The following is a 6,474-nucleotide window of genomic DNA, read 5'->3' on the forward strand; positions in this document are numbered from 1 at the left end:
ACTTAATACGGTGAGTCATGGGCACTTCTGCTCTGGACTAGACTGAATGAGAGACATTGAGTTAAAGGCACTTATTGTGGGAGGATAGATTCATAAGTAACCTTTTGGAAGTGCCTTGACCTATTTTTGCTTTTTAAGCTGCACACAGCCTAATTCTAATTTTGAAGAAGAGTTTCTAAAATTTCTACAGTGTAAGATTAATCCTCAGGGTCTGTGGCATTTTTATGACAGCTTTGACTTTTAAAGTGGCACCAAATTTCATTTGGAAAATGAGCCAACCAAGCATGTCTCTGATAACAAATTGAGCCTTGGTGCTGTTGTTCTGTCACTCCCACTTCTAAGGGAAATGCACATCAGTAATTTGAGATGTGCGAAGGCCTGGTGTCCAGAGCTAGCATGGGGTGAAGTGGGGGACTGTGGGGATGGTGGTGTCTACTGGAGGAAAAGCAGATTGCTTTTTTTTTTTTTTTTTTTTTGAGACGGAGTCTCGCTGTGTCACCCAGACTGGAGTGCAGCGGCGCGATCTCGGCTTACTGCAACCTCTGCCTCCCGGGTTCAAGCAATTCTCCTGCCTCAGCCTCCCAATTAGCTGGGATTACAGGCGTGCGCCACCAAGCCCAGCTAACAGATTGTTTTACAGATCACATGACATCAGTAAATCAGGAGACTGATGTCTAAATACAGGCTGGTAAGTTTGGGGGACGGTGGAGATGTGCTAGTCACTAGGAGTGGAAGGAGCTCTGAGCATTGGCTACTTTTAGTGACTGAGCTTGTTAGAGAGGAGTCTTACACTTTAGAAATTGTGGTTAGAGGCTGAGAAGTCCAGAGTCAGCCTCCAAGTGTCACTGCCCCTAACCTGCTCATGGGCTTTGCCAGCAGTCTCTGGCTGTAATATATGGGATTGGTGATTGCACTGCCAAACTCTGGCAAAACACTCTTAGATCTTGCCATTTGCTTAGGAAAAGAGTCTTTTTTTTTTTTTTTTTTTTGCAAAAATAGTTGATAATGTACATGTTCCCTCTCAATTATAGCTGATTTTTCTGTGTTTCTGTTTTAAAGTTGGGGTAGAATGAGGGTGGAAAATATAAATCTGTTGCATGAGGAAATGAGTGGGATCTTAAAGAAAGGCATGCATTCCTCTATCCAACAGGGCATTTTTTTAAAAAAAAAGTTAAGCACCTTGGTAACTAAAGCCTTTAAAATAGCTAAAAAGGTTATATATTGACTGAATTACTTTAAAGGCTTGGGTTTATTTCTGTGGGCCTGAATTAGTAAGAATTAGAGTATAGAAGTGAGGCTGATCTTTTAGAGTAATATACATCATAATTATAAGTAAATATGTAAAGGCTTAACAACAAGAACAATGACAAAAGACTCAGCAAATAGAAAGATGTTGGATTAATGAGAATAAATTGAACACATATATATAACTGTGCATCCTTCAAAAATCGTTATTAAATAAATATTTAATTTATGATATTAAATACACAAGAAAAATAAACCAGCCTGGCCAACATGGCAAAACCCCGTCTCTACTAAAAACACAAAAATTAGCCAGGTGTGGGGGCACATGCCTGTGATCCCAGCTACTCAGGAGGCTGAGGCAGGAGAATCAATCGAACCCGGTGGGGTGGAGGTTGCGGTAAACCGATTGCACCACTACACTCCAGCCTGGATGACAGAGTGAGACCTTGTCTGAAAGAAAAAAAAAAAAAAAAGAAGAAGAAGAAACCACAAGGACAATGCATATGGGAAAGGAGATGATTGTAGCAACGTGTTGAAGGCTTAAAAGCAGAAGGGCAGTTGTAAATATATTGGATATCTTTCGTACATCATTTCAATTTTTCCCAGCCTTGGACGGGACAAGACAGCTGAATGATATCCATATGAGGCACTCTGAATGCACTACAGAGGCTCTCCAACACCTGGGGACAGAAAAGAAAGGCAGAAAGGAGTCTTCTGAGAAGCAAAAGGCTGGAAGTTGAACTGGAGAGCAAAGAGAGCTGTCCAGCAACCCAAAAGGTTGGCAGCCTGCTTTAAAGCACATATAAATCTCCCATAGCTAAAACATGAGGGCTGGGCAATAAAGCACAAAGAGATCTTTAGAGTCCAGTGCTCATATCCCAAGCCCAGTTGGAGGGAAAGTCCTAATCCCTTCCTCAAAATACTTGTAGCCAAGGTGAGTGAATCTAGCTAAAGCTGCAACCAAGTCCAACTACAGATTAAATTGACTCAGCCTGCTACACTCATGACCCAAAAGAGGTGTGCCCTTTTCTGGAGGTAAATATTAGCACTTAAAATTTTTTTTCCTTTTTTTTTTTTCATAGAGATGGGGTCTCACTATGTTGCCCAGGCTGGTCTTGAACGCCTAGGCTCAAATGATCCTCCCACCTCAGCCTCCAAAGTGTTAGGATTATAGATGCAAGCTACCATGCCTGGCCGATGTTAGCACTTTTTAAGCTACTGTTCTTTAATATACAATTACTAGCATAAAATTAAAATTAAAGAGATATGTGAAGAAGCGAGAAGATATGACCTATGGTTAAGAGAGGTCAGTAGAAGCCAACCCAGGGATGATTTTAATGTTGGAATTATCAGATATGGACTTTAAAATAAGTAGAAAAAATATGTTAAAGTATCTAGTGAAAAACATGTGTGGATAGAGAAGGAATATAAGCAGATAGCTAAAAGCTATTAAAAAGAACCAAATGAAAATCTTACAAATAAAAAAAATGATATTGGAAGCGAATAATTTATATAATGTGTTTAACAGCAAACTGGACACAGCAAAGGAAAAGAGGGTCAGCAGAAGCACAAGACCTGTAGAAATGCAAAACATACTGAATATTGCCAAGAGAAATAAAAAAGATCTAAATAATAAAGATTATACACATGCATGCACACACACACACACACACACAAAATTTTTTTTTTTTTTTTTTTTCAAGACTAAGTCTTGCTCTGTTGCCCAGGCTGGAGTGCAGTGGCGAGATCTGGGCTCACTGCAAGCTCCCCGTCCCGGGTTCGTGCCATTCTCCTGTCTCAACCTCCCGAGTAGCTGGGACTACAGACGCCTGCCACCATGCCCGACTAATTTTTTTTTTTTTTTTTTTTTTTTTTAGTAGAGACGAGGTTTCACCGCGTTACCCAGGATGGTCTCGATCTGCTGACCTTGTGATCCGCCCACCTCGACCTCCCAAAGTGCTGGGATTACAGGCGTGAGCCACTGTGCCCGACCACAAACTTTTTTAATGCATTATACAACTCAATATTGTTGAGATGTTCATTCTTCTTTACCTAATCTATAGATTAATGATAGATTCAGCACAAATCCAACAAATCCTCTAAGTCTCACCTCTTGTCCCAGCCATAACTGTAGAGGCCAGTTTTGAGCATGCTTCTAACACCTGCATAGAAGTCTAAACAGACAATGCCTCTCTTAGGCTTCTTTGATGTCAAGTGGTGGGATACCTGGAGGAACCTGGTTGACAACTTACATACAAGTGCCCCGAAGCTGTGGCCAACAATATAATGCATTCTTCTATCTCCTTTCTTGACTCACTCCCATTCCTAAGTCTCAGGATCATACCCACACGTACACATTTTGTGCATCAGCCTTTGTCTCAGGATCTGCTTTTGAGGAATCCAGACAAGACAATAACTGGTTCAGCAGACTTGAAAAAGTTGATTCTTATGCCAGCAGTGGAAAAATCCAAGAAGAAACTTGTAGGATGGAAATGCCAAAGGGCTCAGAAGTTAATGACACTGGGTACCTCTAGAAGTAGAGTGAAGAAAGGATAAAAACAGAAAGACTTAAAAAAAACAGTTAGATTTGGAATCTCCTTACCAATTCCATTTATTAGAATGATAGCCTTAGTATCACCGTAGCAGAATTTTTGAGGTTTGTTCTCTCTAGTAAGAGGACTGAGGGCTATGAGACTTTAGGACAATTGAGGATAGAGACTTAGTGAAAATGTACATGCTGAATTTTAAAACTTCTCCTCTCCCTCTTCAGCCCTTTCACTTATTTTGTTTCTAGAATGCTGGCAGTCAGCTTTAGATCCTCTAGGCAAGAGATTAGAAGACTCTACGCTAAGAAATCCAACTAGCCAGCATGCACAACTGATTTCCCCACACATGAAGTCCTGCAGCCCAGGTCTTAACCTGAATCAGGATGAGGGGGTGGTGGGTCGAGGTGGGGCTGTTGAAAGTGCTCCTGCTTGCCACATACCTGCACATCCCACCCGCTCAGCTCTCCCTTGCCCTTCACTCATGGAAGTCTTCAGGCAAGTTTTTCACTTACAAGGGACGGCCTATCTTCTACCGAGACTCTGTGGATGTGGTTGGAAGTCCAGAGATAGTTGTTCTTTTACATGGCTTTCCAACATCCAGCTATGATTGGTACAAGATTTGGGAAGGTCTGACCTTGAGGTTTCATTGAGTGATTGTCCTTGATTTATTAGGCTTTGGCTTCAGTGACAAACTGAGACCATATCACTCACTATTCCATATTTGAGTAGACCAGCATCCTGGAAGCACTTTTGTGGCATCTGTCTATCAAATGGAGGTATCTTTCCTGAGACTCACTGTCTACTCCTTCTCCAAAAGCTGCGCAAAAATGGAGTTGTGCTGTCACCCATCCTCACGCAGCTGATGAACTCCTTTGTATTCTCTCGAGGTTTCACGCCAGTCTTTGGGCCATATACTCAGCCGTCTGAGAGTTAGCTGTGGGACATGTGGGCCGGGGTCCGCAACAATGACAGGAATTCATCACCAACAGTGTCTTAGAGTACATCAATCAGAGGAAGCAGATTAGAAAGCGCTGGGTGGGAGCTCTTGCCTCTGAAAGTATCTCCATTCATTGTATCTATGGGTCATTGGATCCTGTAAATCCCTATCCAGAGTTTTTGGAGCTGTACAGGAAAATGCTTCTGCGGTCTACAGTGTCGATTCTGGATGACCGCATTAGCCACTATCCACAGCTAGAGGATCCCATGGGCTTCTTGAATGCATATATGGGCATCACCAACTCCTTCTGAGCTGGAAAGAGTAGCTTCCCTCTATTATTTCCCCTATTCCCTTATATGTTGTGTATTCCACTTAGGAAGAAACGCCCAAAAGACATCCTAGCCATCAAACACTATTCTCTCACAAAGTCCACTTAACTCAAATTGGTCAACAGTATGTAGGAAGAAGCCAGCATGAGCTCTAAGTAAGGCTGACATAATAGTCTGTCTCCCATTTTTTTGACATCTGATCAAATGTAAAGACTTGCCTTTGTTTTTGTGTTATTAGGAAATTCTGATGAGCACTACTACTCTCTGATGCAGAAAGACGTTCTTTTGCCTGGAAGGCTTTTTAACACTTTGGACTTTTCTGAAATATTTAGAAGTGCTAATTTCTGGTCCAGTCCCAATAGGAATTCTACAATGAGAAGTGGGCTTCTTTACCTATCCTTGAATGGCTTTTTAAAAGTTCTTTTAAAAGCAACACAGAGCTGAGTCTCCTTTGTCATACCTTTGGATGTAGTTTCATCAGCTGTTTTTAATTATAAACATTTTGTTAAAAGAGATATTGGTTTAAATAATGTAGTGTTCTAAGTATGATTTAGGACCATTATTTACCTACACATTACATATATTTTATAAGGATGCTAAACCAAAATATCCTTACTCTGTCAGAGTAGTGAACTTAATTAAACATGTTTCATTTCTGAATAAATTGAACTGAATCCAAACTATTTACAGAATTTCCTAAAATCACAGGACATTAAGGACCAATAGCACCTGTGCCAGAGATTTACTATTACTAGCTGGGAAGACCAATTCTAACAGCAAATAACAATCTGAGACTCCTCATACCTCAGTGCTTAGAAGCATGTCTCTCTTGAGCTACCATAGAAGGGAAGAGACTGTTTTGTAGTCCAAATCACACAGAATATACATCGATTCCTTTATGATGACTGCTTAACTTCCCATTGCCTGTGCCAGAGAGGCTTTCTCATGTAGCTGATTAATTCCTGTACTTTACAGATAGGAAAGTTCCAGAAACATTAAGAACACTGAAAGATCTATGAGCAAATGGTGCTGAATACTTTTTTTTTAAGCCACATTTTATTGTCTTAGTCAAAGCAGGATTATTAAGTGATTATTTAAAATTCATATTTTTAAAATAGCAACTTCAAGTATAACAACTTTGAAACTGGAATAAGTGTTTATTTTCTATCAATAAAAATGAATTGTGACCAAAAAAAAAATCCAACTAGTCAAAGAGAAAAAAGTCCTAAAGATACTGGCATCGGGCCTGGTGCAGTGGCTCATACCTGTAATTCCAGCATGTTGGGAGGCTGAAGCGGGCAGATCACTTGAACATCCCAAAACCCTGTCTCTACTAAAAATACAAAAATTAGCCAGGCGTGGTAGCACACACCTATAATCCCAGCTACTTGGGAGGCTAAGGTAAGAGAATCGCTTG

General features: G+C 40.7%; 1 pseudogene across 1 annotated transcript; it reads left to right on the forward strand.

Moving 5' to 3' along the window:
- Positions 1 to 3,142: 3,142 nt before the first annotated feature.
- Positions 3,143 to 6,256, forward strand: LOC116275811 (annotated as a pseudogene). Its single transcript, XR_004185147.1, has one exon. The product of XR_004185147.1 is annotated as a mesoderm-specific transcript homolog protein pseudogene (transcript).
- Positions 6,257 to 6,474: the final 218 nt, after the last annotated feature.

This window comes from Papio anubis, chromosome 7, assembly GCF_008728515.1.
Source record: "Papio anubis isolate 15944 chromosome 7, Panubis1.0, whole genome shotgun sequence".
NCBI lineage: Eukaryota > Metazoa > Chordata > Mammalia > Primates > Cercopithecidae > Papio > Papio anubis.